General features: G+C 32.5%; 4 non-coding genes across 4 annotated transcripts; all 4 read right to left on the minus strand.

Moving 5' to 3' along the window:
• Window positions 1–5,521: 5,521 nt before the first annotated feature.
• LOC149426281 (5S ribosomal RNA) lies at window positions 5,522–5,640 on the minus strand. The gene has a single exon (XR_016303269.1). It is a non-coding gene; the product is annotated as a 5S ribosomal RNA (ribosomal RNA).
• Window positions 5,641–5,963: 323 nt separating this feature from the next.
• On the minus strand, window positions 5,964–6,082 carry LOC149426282 (5S ribosomal RNA). Its single transcript, XR_016303274.1, has one exon. It is a non-coding gene; the product is annotated as a 5S ribosomal RNA (ribosomal RNA).
• Window positions 6,083–6,784: 702 nt separating this feature from the next.
• On the minus strand, window positions 6,785–6,903 carry LOC149426283 (5S ribosomal RNA). Its single transcript, XR_016303275.1, has one exon. It is a non-coding gene; the product is annotated as a 5S ribosomal RNA (ribosomal RNA).
• Window positions 6,904–7,226: 323 nt separating this feature from the next.
• Window positions 7,227–7,345, minus strand: LOC149426284 (5S ribosomal RNA). Its single transcript, XR_016303278.1, has one exon. It is a non-coding gene; the product is annotated as a 5S ribosomal RNA (ribosomal RNA).
• Window positions 7,346–13,465: the final 6,120 nt, after the last annotated feature.

Raw genomic sequence — 13,465 nt, forward strand, 5'->3', positions numbered from 1 at the left:
TTTGTTCTTGAAGAATTGACAGAAAGGGAAGCGGAAAATTAAACTTCTAAAAGATGACAAAGCCAAATTAATACAAAATGTAAGCAAAATAAAACAACTGACACATATGATAATTGTAAGAAATCTGTTTGAGGAAAGTGCCTCGGATATTATAAAAAAACAACAGTTTGTACTAAATGTGCACCTAATTGATTAAAGTTAATCATTTCAATACATAATTATTGAATGAAAAAACATACACTTAGTAAGACACCACTTTATTTTTGAATTAATAACAATAGTCAACCGGGTTTCGCTTGTCCCAAGCTTCATCAGGACTAAATATCAACTAAAGCAAATTAGATACAGGCACATATAAATATAGGTAAATGAAAACAATGAGTGAAAGAGATACAAAACAGATAGAAAGGGATGTAAATAGAAAATGTGGAGACAAATTATTAAGGATGATGAGGAGGGTGGGGGGAAGGAAATAACAGTTTCAGCGGCGGAATAAATTTAATATGGGACTATCAGATAAATTAATTTGGTTATTTATTATATTTAAATTATTATTAACTGCTTTTTTTTATTTCAAGGGCTTCTAGGTTGTTTAATCTAATTCCAGATCCATTTTTATGCAATATTTTAGTTCCCGAGATTTTATCGAATGAATGATTAGATTCTATTAAATGATTCGCGAATTCTGAAAAGGCATTATTGTTTAAACATCGTAAATGTTCTTTTACTCTTAAGTTGACATTCCGGGCCGTTTTTCCGATATAAAAAGCAGAACAATCATTACAATTAAGTTTATATATGCCCGAGTGGCTTAGTTTGTCGTCTTTATCTTTAGTATTAATTAAGTATTTACTTAAATTATTATTAGTGTAAAAAGCGGGTTTTATTTCAGATGGGAATTTTTTAACGCTTAAAGAAGAAAAGTTATTTGTATACAGATAACTTTTCTTCTTTAAGCGTTAAAAAATTCCCATCTGAAATAAAACCCGCTTTTTACACTAATAATAATTTAAGTAAATACTTAATTAATACTAAAGATAAAGACGACAAACTAAGCCACTCGGGCATATATAAACTTAATTGTAATGATTGTTCTGCTTTTTATATCGGAAAAACGGCCCGGAATATCAACTTAAGAGTAAAAGAACATTTACGATGTTTAAACAATAATGCCTTTTCAGAATTCGCGAATCATTTAATAGAATCTAATCATTCATTCGATAAAATCTCGGGAACTAAAATATTGCATAAAAATGGATCTGGAATTAGATTAAACAACCTAGAAGCCCTTGAAATAAAAAAAGCAGTTAATAATAATTTAAATATAATAAATAACCAAATTAATTTATCTGATAGTCCCATATTAAATTTATTCCGCCGCTGAAACTGTTATTTCCTTCCCCCCACCCTCCTCATCATCCTTAATAATTTGTCTCCACATTTTCTATTTGCATCCCTTTCTATCTGTTTTGTATCTCTTTCACTCATTGTTTTCATTTACCTATATTTATATGTGCCTGTATCTAATTTGCTTTAGTTGATATTTAGTCCTGATGAAGCTTGGGACAAGCGAAACCCGGTTGACTATTGTTATTAATTCAAAAATAAAGTGGTGTCTTACTAAGTGTATGTTTTTTCATTCAATATGTCACACCCCAAAGTATTTGCTTCCTTCGAAAACATAATTATTGTTTTATTTATATAATATTATGCCAAATATTACACAATTACAATAATAATAAAGTCGCATGTTATCTGCGGTCAAAATGACCGTTGTGGTCTTTATCCCTTTATAGGACAACTTTTGTTTTTAACGATAAACCCTTAATGGTTTTATTTATGAATACTATATTCATTTTGATGAACAGAAAAAACTTTTTTTTTTTTTTTTTGCTTAGTCTTTTTGAAATTTTTCGATTTTCCAGCGGTCTTTTTTCTGACCGGTGTCCATTTAGGTAAAAAAAATATATTTTATAAAAATTTTGTTTACATTACAAAAAGACAGTTTGGTAAGAAAAAATGTCGTTTTATTTATTTGCGTTACAAGAGAATAACTGCTTTGATAATTTTATAAAAAAATTTCAAAATAATAAACGGTTCTAGGGCCTCGAAGACTTCTTCTTTTGAACAGATTAATTGTACAACATAAAATCATAAACAAAAAATAATAAACAATTCTAAGGCCTTGTTGGTTTCTTTTTTTGATCAGATACATGGTGTGACATAAAATGTTAACAAATTCTAAGGCTTCGTTAGTTTCTTCTTTTGACCAGATAAATGGTACGGCATAAAACACGGTATGCAAAGAGCTACTTTGCAAATGTTGCATGCTACTGAGCTTCGTACCATTTTCAGCGACGTGCTGCAATATCCACATCTACGAAGTGTACATTTTTCAGGATAATGATTAGAATTGATATCGTTAGCTAATGAAGTCTGAGGACGACCAATCCTTTTTCTTGAAGTAAAAGATCCTATCAACTGATCAGCCAATTGGTTGCGGAAGTGAAGATGTGTAATAGGTTTTTTTTCTTTATCCAATTTCTTCAATGTTTCCCTATATAAAGTGTACAAATTAACAATGGCACATTCAATAAGGTAATACCAGATTTTTAACCACCACCGCCTTGATTTCCACGTTATGTTATATGATGAAGCAAGTTGGTCAAATCGATCAACTCCTCCCATATACTTATTATAGTCTGCTATGCTTATCGGATAGGGCACATCATCTTTGCCGCCTTGCTTGTTGGTTCGTTTTATTGTTGTTGTTTTCGAAGGATCGTGAAAGTTGGACGCCATGCAAACTGCTTTCGTACCCCTGTCTTTCCATTTTGTTACAGATATAGAATCTGCCATAACACTGTCGTGCTCACCAAGTTTCATGTATTTATCTTGCTTAATTTTTGCACTTGGAAATCGTGCCACAAGCAAACAACTTATTTGCTAGTAACTTCGATAGTAAAGGAATGGAAGTGAAGAAGCGGTCAAAAAATAAACAATATCCCAAATGTTCAAACATCTGTGACAATTGCATCACAACACGTTCTCCTAAACCAATTTCGGGGTGTTGAGATGTAACTTCTTTTCCTTCGTAAACTTGGAAGTTGATCATGTACCCAGTAACTGCACAACATATCACCCAAACTTTGAATCCTCGCTTTATTGGTTTCAAAGGCATGTATTGTTTTAGTGTACATCTCCCTTTGAAACCAATCATACTTTCATCTACAGAAAGAAATCTGCTTGGTGAAAATGCAGTCCTAAATACGGCACTGAAGTGAGTCAATAGTGGCCTTATTTTATGTAGACAATCAAACAGCGAACTTTCGCGAGGCTGCATTTTTTGATTGTCATTCATATGAAGGAAACGAATAACTTTTAAAAATCTCCTGAGGCTCATAACTTTTGCAATACAGGCAACATAAAAATTAGCATGGGTTGACCAATACAATCGTAAGCTAGGTAACTGGTGAAATCCCATTATAATAATGATGCCAATGAACGCTTTTAATTCCTCTATGGATAAATCAAGGGCAACATTTTTTTGCCTAGCATATTTATTACTTTCGTCAATCATGTGCTGCAGAATAGCGTGAGTAACAAAATTGAAAATAATATTGATTGGTGAAGACAAATCTACCTCAATATGAATTCCTTCGAATTGTGAAAACTTGTTAGAAGTATACTCGGGAGGCGCGTGATGCCTTCGTTTCCGCCATTTATAGTAGGTCGCACTAGGAGAAGGAGTAACTTCCGGTGATTGATCGGGAATTTTTGGGTCTTCATCTGAAGAACAATCAGCTTCCATAATCCTTTCAATATAAGTAGGGTCCGACACCGCATTGACAGGATTAGAATCGAAATTATTCTTAGCAGCGCTCCTAGGAACTGAATCCCGAGGACTTGAAAGAACCTGGGAGATCTCATCTTCGGGATCGGAGTCTCCTCCAGCCTCCGAATCCTCAGCTTGGTCCTCCGTAATTCCCTCAAATAGTGATAGGAATGCACCTTCACCCATGTCTTCAAGGTCTTTCACACTAAAACCTCCGCCACTCTTATTTTCCATCCTAAAACAAAGTAAAAACATAGTTTTGCGCTGCAATAAAGGCTTTTACTTATACATATAACATTCCATAACTATTCTACTTCAATTTGAGATATGTATTTCAAATAATTATTACAGTTTGAATGAAAACAAAAACAATAATTTTGATAGGAAATTTTTACGAAAATCATTTTATCAAGGATGACACATATCATCAAGAAACTCGATGGCGGGAAAATATCCAAAAAAAATAATTATTAGTTGTAAAAGAAACTAATATTATTATTTTATTTTTTTTTTTTTTTTTTTTATATATACAATAATATTATTATTGGGTTTATAAAAACAGTTTATTTTTAAACAAGTTCTGCTGTGTAATTATTATTACGCGTGACAGCTGTTTCGCCCTCTGAAGGCATTATCAAACTGTGGGTAGCCCACTTACAGACGATAAATTTATATTATTTCTAGGTAGGTATTTTAATTTCATTTACTGATTTCTTAATTGATTTCTAAGTAAAATATCAAAAATTATTAATGGTTATTACCCCAGCAAAGTTTCCCCAATTAGTGTAATGTTTAAATTTGACTGAATGTCTTTATGTTAGTTATTCCCAAACGATGACTCATAGGGTTATTTTAATAGCATAATTAAGTACTTCATAGTGCACTCATATTTGCATTAGGTTTGAAGATATCTAGTAGGGGTGAACGAATTATATTTGTTTGTTCATTAATTAGAATAGCTTTTGGATTATTAGAGTTTTTGTTAATTTCTAACTGCTCTAAAAGATTCAGTTTACGGCCTTTATTGAAGTGAAACTTCTTTACGCGCGTCATGCAATTTCGTGGACCGGAGTAAAACCAACTCATGACCGAAACGAAAATGCGGGACCGATTAAAGTTCATTTGATCTAGTCAAAGTTTTGAAGTAAAATATAAATGCTTCTTAGCTCATCTCGACAACTGGCGTTGGTGGTGTAATGGTCAGCATAGTTGCTTTCCAAGCAGTTGATCCGAGTTCGATTCTCGGCTATGGCAAATTATTTTTTTGTTTTTAACGCCTTTTTGAAGTGAAACTTCTTTACGCGCGTCATGCAATTTCGTGGACCGGAGTAAAACCAACTCATGACCGAAACGAAAATGCGGGACCGATTAAAGTTCATTTGATCTAGTCAAAGTTTTGAAGTAAAATATAAATGCTTCTTAGCTCATCTCGACAACTGGCGTTGGTGGTGTAATGGTCAGCATAGTTGCTTTCCAAGCAGTTGATCCGAGTTCGATTCTCGGCTATGGCAAATTATTTTTTTGTTTTTAACGCCTTTTTTTTTTTCAATGGTTGACGATAATATCAATCCACTAAGTAATATTTTAGGCCTGTAGAATAATTGAAAAGTTAAAGAATGATATAAAATTTTTTATGATGTTAACGATAAAAAAATAAAAAAAAACATAAAATTACCATAAAAAATGGGCCAACGGCACGCGGTGTTCCCAAGCGGTCACCCATCCAAGTACTGACCGCGCCCAATGTTGCTTAACTTCGGTGATCGGACGAGAACCGGTGTGTTCAACATGGTATGGTCGTTGGCAAACGCTAAACAATATTAATTTCTATTCTACCTGCAAATAAATATATGAAAATTAGTATAAAAAAGCCCTAATAATACTGAAAACATTAGCAAGGTGTGTGCGACGTTGATAAAAATAATCATTACATACGCGCTTGAAAAAGATCGTAATTACATCCATAACTTTGTAGGAATTTTTTTTTTCAATGGTTGACCATAATATCAATCCACTAAGTAATATTTTAGGCCTGTAGCATACTTGAAAAGTTAAAGAATTTTATGATATTATTAATTATAGTAACGATAAAAAAATAAAAAAAAACATGAAATTACCATAAAAAATGGGCCAACGGCACGCGGTGTTCCCAAGCGGTCACCCATCCAAGTACTGACCGCGCCCAATGTTGCTTAACTTCGGTGATCGGACGAGAACCGGTGTGTTCAACATGGTATGGTCGTTGGCAAACGCTAAAAAATATTAATTTCTACTCTACCTGCCAATAAATATATGAAAATTAGTATAAAAAAGCCCTAATAATACTGAAAACATTAGCAAGGTGTATGCGACGTTGATAAAAATAATCATTACATACGCGCTTGAAAAAGATCGTAATTATATCCATAAATTTGGAGGAATTTTTTGAAGTGAAACTTCTTTACGCGCGTCATGCAATTTCGAGGACCGGAGTAAAACCGACTCATGACCGTGACGAAAAAAAGGGATCATTTCGCTATAGGAGCCTAGCTAATATTATATACCTAGTTTAACTCACTCTCCTAACTCATCTTCGCTGTCTACAGGCAGAGCGCACGACTGTGGTCGTGAAGAACCGAGGTTCGATCCCCGCTTTAACTAATTTTTTTTTTCTTTTTTTATAACTTTTAATTTTTTTTATCACATGCTACTTATAAATATGTCAATAGACAGAAAAAAAGAGAGAATGAAATGAAAAGAGAGAGAGAGAAGAATACTAGAAGTTTCACTTCTGTCTTGCGTAGGCTTGACACACCCATTTTTTTTTTTTCAATGGTTGACGATAATATCAATCCACTAAGTAATATTTTAGGCCTGTAGAATAATTGAAAAGTTAAAGAATGATATAAAATTTTTTATGATGTTAACGATAAAAAAATAAAAAAAAACATAAAATTACCATAAAAAATGGGCCAACGGCACGCGGTGTTCCCAAGCGGTCACCCATCCAAGTACTGACCGCGCCCAATGTTGCTTAACTTCGGTGATCGGACGAGAACCGGTGTGTTCAACATGGTATGGTCGTTGGCAAACGCTAAACAATATTAATTTCTATTCTACCTGCAAATAAATATATGAAAATTAGTATAAAAAAGCCCTAATAATACTGAAAACATTAGCAAGGTGTGTGCGACGTTGATAAAAATAATCATTACATACGCGCTTGAAAAAGATCGTAATTACATCCATAACTTTGTAGGAATTTTTTTTTTCAATGGTTGACCATAATATCAATCCACTAAGTAATATTTTAGGCCTGTAGCATACTTGAAAAGTTAAAGAATTTTATGATATTATTAATTATAGTAACGATAAAAAAATAAAAAAAAACATGAAATTACCATAAAAAATGGGCCAACGGCACGCGGTGTTCCCAAGCGGTCACCCATCCAAGTACTGACCGCGCCCAATGTTGCTTAACTTCGGTGATCGGACGAGAACCGGTGTGTTCAACATGGTATGGTCGTTGGCAAACGCTAAAAAATATTAATTTCTACTCTACCTGCCAATAAATATATGAAAATTAGTATAAAAAAGCCCTAATAATACTGAAAACATTAGCAAGGTGTATGCGACGTTGATAAAAATAATCATTACATACGCGCTTGAAAAAGATCGTAATTATATCCATAAATTTGGAGGAATTTTTTGAAGTGAAACTTCTTTACGCGCGTCATGCAATTTCGAGGACCGGAGTAAAACCGACTCATGACCGTGACGAAAAAAAGGGATCATTTCGCTATAGGAGCCTAGCTAATATTATATACCTAGTTTAACTCACTCTCCTAACTCATCTTCGCTGTCTACAGGCAGAGCGCACGACTGTGGTCGTGAAGAACCGAGGTTCGATCCCCGCTTTAACTAATTTTTTTTTTCTTTTTTTATAACTTTTAATTTTTTTTATCACATGCTACTTATAAATATGTCAATAGACAGAAAAAAAGAGAGAATGAAATGAAAAGAGAGAGAGAGAAGAATACTAGAAGTTTCACTTCTGTCTTGCGTAGGCTTGACACACCCATTTTTTTTGTATGTGTAACGGAGTTGGTTTATTATTATCATTAAGTGAGTGATTTTCATCTAGGAGATGTTTGGCAAATTGAGATTGTATTTTATTATTATTTTTAAAAGATCTTATATGTTCTTTAAACCTAGTGTTAAAGGACCGGCCCGTTTGTCCAACATAAACAGCGTTGCATTCGTCACACTGGAGTTTATAAATGCCACTATTTTGTAATTTGAGTACCTTACTTTTTGAGTTTTTAAGAGATGATCCTAAGTTGTTATTTGTGCGGAAGGCAATATCTAAACCACACTTTTTGAGGACTTTGGCAATTTTATTAGATGTCTGTCCGATGAATTCTAAACACCCGAATTTATTATTCGTCTTATTATTAGTCGTTGGGTAAATTAATTTAAGGTTATTTTTGTGTTTGTTATTATTAATTATTTTTTCAATGTCTCTACCCTTGAAGCCATTATTTTTAGCAATAGTTAGGATTGTATTTTTTTCCTTCTCGTATGCTTTCTTGTCAAGTGGGATATTAGTAAGCCTATGTACCATTGAGTGGTAGGCAGATAATTTATGTGACCATGGGTGTAAAGATTTATAATTAATGGTCGTATCTGTAAACGTAGGCTTACGGAAAATTTCAAACGTATGTTTATTATTTTCTCTACCGATAGTTAGGTCTAAAAAATTAATTTTATTATTACACTCTCTTTCAACCGTAAAGCAGATTTTACGGTTGATGGAGTTAGCAAATGTGACAAAAAGATCTAATTGTCTGTTGGTACCTTTCCAACAGACCAAAATGTCGTCAACATAACGAACATAGTATATTATGTGTTTGCTAAAGATTGAATTTAAAATTTGTTTTTCAATGTAATCCATGAATATTTCTGCAAGAAGTGGACTGAGGGGCGATCCCATTGGTAATCCGTCGTTTTGTTGATAGAATTTATCATTAAACTCAAAGTAGTTAGTTTCAACACAAATTTTAAATAGATCGAATAAGTCTTTTTTAGTAACTGGGTTTATATTAGATTCGTCTAAAATATCTTCAATGATTTTAAGGCATTCTTGAATAGGGATATTGCTAAAGAGACTGACCACGTCTAAAGATATGAACTGGCAATTGTGCGGTAGATTAATGTTTTTTATTTTATTTACAAGTTCGAGAGAATTTTTAACGCTATGTTTTGGGTAGAATTTAGTATGTTGTTTGAAAAGAAAGTTAAGTTTTTTGGCGAGTATTGTCGTTGGGGCGTTTATAAAAGAAACCACGGGACGTATGGGGATATTATCCTTGTGAATTTTAGGTTGTCCGTATAATGCAGGAGCCCTTGGATTCATCACCATTGCACTTCTTCTAGCGAATTTATTTGGGAATATTGATTGGCAATTATTTATTAGGTTGCGCACGTTTACTGAAATTTTGTCCGTTGGGTCCTTTTTTAAGATTTCAAAGTCTTCTGGTTTTAGGAATGCTTCTACTTTATTTAAGTAATCAATTTTGTTTAATATAACGACGGAATTTCCCTTATCCGCTTTAGTAATTGTGAGGTCGCTATTTTTAATTTTGGCTTTAATATCATTTAAAATTTCCGTTTCTTTTATATTGAATTTATTTTTATTTTTACTGGTTGATTTCAAAGTTTTTCTCAATATATCCGCTGTTATTTGTTTAGGTAAGCCGTTATTTTTTATTTTAGACAGAGAAATTTCTGTGTCGATTGCCAAACATTCAATTTGTTTTTTAGTGATATCTGAATTTATTTTATATTTGAAGCCTTTATCTAGTAAATTTATTTCATCTTCTTCAAAAGTTTCACCTGATAGGTTAATAGTTTTTATATAAAACTCCGTGTTTGTATTACTTTGATATTCATTGACTTTTACATTTTTATTTTTAGATTCGACAAGTTTTTTAAGTTTATTTTCCTGAGTTTTGAATTTATCAGATATAATTCCGCCGATGTGTTCACGAGTATCGTAATCCAGGGTATCAAATTCCCATGGATGCAGTTTAAAAGTTAATTCCGAATGCAATACCTTGATGTAGTGAAGTATTGTGTCCCTTTTCCGACAACATTCCTTAGTCTCCTCTTTCAACCATATCCTCTGCGCTCGATGCACAGTTTTTATGGCTGCCGAGGATTTGCTTTTGGTAGAAATATGCACGTACTTGGGGATCACGTTTAACTTCAAACACTCTTGGTTAAACCAAAGGTTTTGCACTATTTTCCGATGTTTTAATTTTAATCGTCTGTAAAAAATCACTTGGGTAGCTATATCAGCAACCTTCAATTTATTTATTGTTATTAAGTTTAATTTGTAGAACTCCATTTTATTTTTTTATTTTTTATATATACAATAATATTATTATTGGGTTTATAAAAACAGTTTATTTTTAAACAAGTTCTGCTGTGTAATTATTATTACGCGTGACAGCTGTTTCGCCCTCTGAAGGCATTATCAAACTGTGGGTAGCCCACTTACAGACGATAAATTTATATTATTTCTAGGTAGGTATTTTAATTTCATTTACTGATTTCTTAATTGATTTCTTAATTGATTTCTTATTTCTTAATTGATTTACTGATTTCTTAACTGAATCTTTTAGAGCAGTTAGAAATTAACAAAAACTCTAATAATCCAAAAGCTATTCTAATTAATGAACAAACAAATATAATTCGTTCACCCCTACTAGATATCTTCAAACCTAATGCAAATATGAGTGCACTATGAAGTACTTAATTATGCTATTAAAATAACCCTATGAGTCATCGTTTGGGAATAACTAACATAAAGACATTCAGTCAAATTTAAACATTACACTAATTGGGGAAACTTTGCTGGGGTAATAACCATTAATAATTTTTGATATTTTACTTAGAAATCAATTAAGAAATCAGTAAATGAAATTAAAATACCTACCTAGAAATAATATAAATTTATCGTCTGTAAGTGGGCTACCCACAGTTTGATAATGCCTTCAGAGGGCGAAACAGCTGTCACGCGTAATAATAATTACACAGCAGAACTTGTTTAAAAATAAACTGTTTTTATAAACCCAATAATAATATTATTGTATATATAAAAAATAAAAAAATAAAATGGAGTTCTACAAATTAAACTTAATAACAATAAATAAAATAATATTATTATACGAAATTAAATGTATTGTGGTTAAGAAATTATTTGCAGTGTCTATAATATGATAATCAAAAAGGGCCTACATTTTAGCTTTTGAGGTTAGATTTTAGACATGATGGTAAATAATTTGACTTTACTCGATTATTCCACATACAATTTTTAATTAAAAATACAAAAACTATACAGTATTGTGTATATAACAAATGTATTTACTTTGTTTTCAGAAATAACTCTCAATGTTAGAGAAACAATAACATAAAAATAAGTGTTCTTGTAAAACTGGCAGCAGCTGTCGTGTTGCTAAATGGACGCAGGTCTAGAAACTGACCAGGACGCGGTTTTCGTAAATTTACTCAACATGTACGAACTTCGGGGCGGTTGGTTTGATTCAAGACCCCCGTGCGTTACCTGAAAATGATTACAACCCATAAGGGTGATTATAACTAGTTAACACAAAGAAATATAGACCTTAATATTGCAGGTCTCAAAACTATCCGTTTTTAGCTTATGACCTATAAAGGGTTATAGGTATGGAGCAGTACCCGGTCTTTCTAGTGTTAACATGGTTAGACACTGTACAATTTTAGTAGGTTTCAGAATTTTTACGCCAAAGTCTGTTATACAAATATTTAGTGGAGGATGATGGATGTCAGGGTAAAATTGAGAATTGAAGAAAACGAGATCCAATACACGATTGCTAATGTTTCTAACAATATTATGTTGAGTTAAGTTTAAGTATATTGAAATGACTAGTATTACTCTTTCACATTCCGAGATAGTTGAATTACAAGTATTCGACAATTTGAAGATTTTTGAAGATTGTAATCACCTACTGCAATAAATTTGGCATAGGTGTATTTTGATTTAAGTATTTATACGTCTTCTTAATGGTTTTTTACTTTATTTTATTAATTTTTTAAAAAACATTATATATTACATATTACAGTGATCTTTGTCTGTCCAACTAAGAGATTAATCTGTTTTAGGACAGTCAGAAATTGGCAGATTTATTAAATGCGATTCTTGTTTTGTCTAATGTATTGACTTTTACTTAATTATTGCACTTTATAAATAATTTTAAAAGTTTTCTTGGTTGATACAAGAAGTTGCTGACTATATATTTTAAATAATATAAACGTAGAGAATAGACTAAAAGAATATTCAAATATGATAATTCAAAAATAGCAATATAGTAAAAAATTATTGATATGTGAGTTTATCAAATTGAAATTTTACTTTTTATTTAGATGAAATTAATAAGCTAGAGAATCAAAAATAGAAAAAAGAAAGAAAGGAGAATAAAAGAAAATGGAGAATAAAAATAAGCAAAAAATAAACAAAGGGAAATTAAAAAATATGCAAAAAAGAAAAAAGTATATGTATATATAAATATTAAAAAAAGAAACATGTAAGCTTTTCAACCATTCCGTGAAATCTTACTTTTGATTTGGTGAAAATACAATTGCCGAGGGGCCAACATTGTTGTACATTTCACCAATACAAACAATTGTTCAACGTTACTGTTTTTTGTGTTTAATTTCTTAGAAGAAAATTTACTTTTTATTGCGACGAAGAGACCACTTCTTCTTAATTTAGAGCTGGTTACGTGGTTTCTGTCGATTCTGTTAACATTATAGAAAGCTAAACCTAGTTCAGAAGAATTGATGGATGGATCTAACCTTGTTTCAATAAGTACCACAGCTTCACACATTATTGATGGTATACATTTCTAAAGTTATTTGTTTTATTCGAAGTCCACGTTTATTTTGATAATAAAGGAGCTGGATTTTGATAGTTTTTTTGTTTGAGCTTTCATGATTTTTGGTGTAGAGTTGACATACTAAGTAGTAATGTAGCAGAAAAATCCAGATTAATTCATTAATAATAAGCAGTTCGACGATACTTAGGTACGTACTTGCTACTTGCTACTTAGGTACGTACTCGCAGTCAAAATCAAAACAGAGCAACCTACGTACTACAAGCACCTATTTGTCTATCGACGACAATAATATCGTAAGTCCGCCTTTCATTTCGTGCTTTCACCATTGATCCCCAAAGTGGTGACCCCGACGTGATCTGCAGCCCGATGAGAGCCTGTAGCCCGACGTGATTCTGCAGCCCTGCAGCCCGACGTGATCTGTAGCCTGACGCAATTCTGCAGCCCGACTTGATAGTGTTACCCCGACTCACCGGTAACCCCGTCTCAAAATGGGTGATCAGTTAAGGCACCACGGAGCATCATTCACCAGACCATCTCTGCAGCAGCGCGGATAATAGTGCCACCATGGTTATCTGAGAGTATCTTCAGCCTGTGTTGTGAAGATGTGTTTTGAAAAAAAAAAAATTTATGAAGTGTCACAGTTTAAAAGACGTTCGTCTCCGAGCTATTTTCTTCTATCGCAGCCCTCAGCAAGCTGCTGGGAAGAGGGTGT

The sequence above is a fragment of the Hesperophylax consimilis genome, chromosome 1, assembly GCF_061612785.1.
Source record: "Hesperophylax consimilis isolate HC1 chromosome 1, BYU_Hcon_1.0, whole genome shotgun sequence".
Classification (NCBI taxonomy): Eukaryota; Metazoa; Arthropoda; class Insecta; order Trichoptera; family Limnephilidae; genus Hesperophylax; species Hesperophylax consimilis.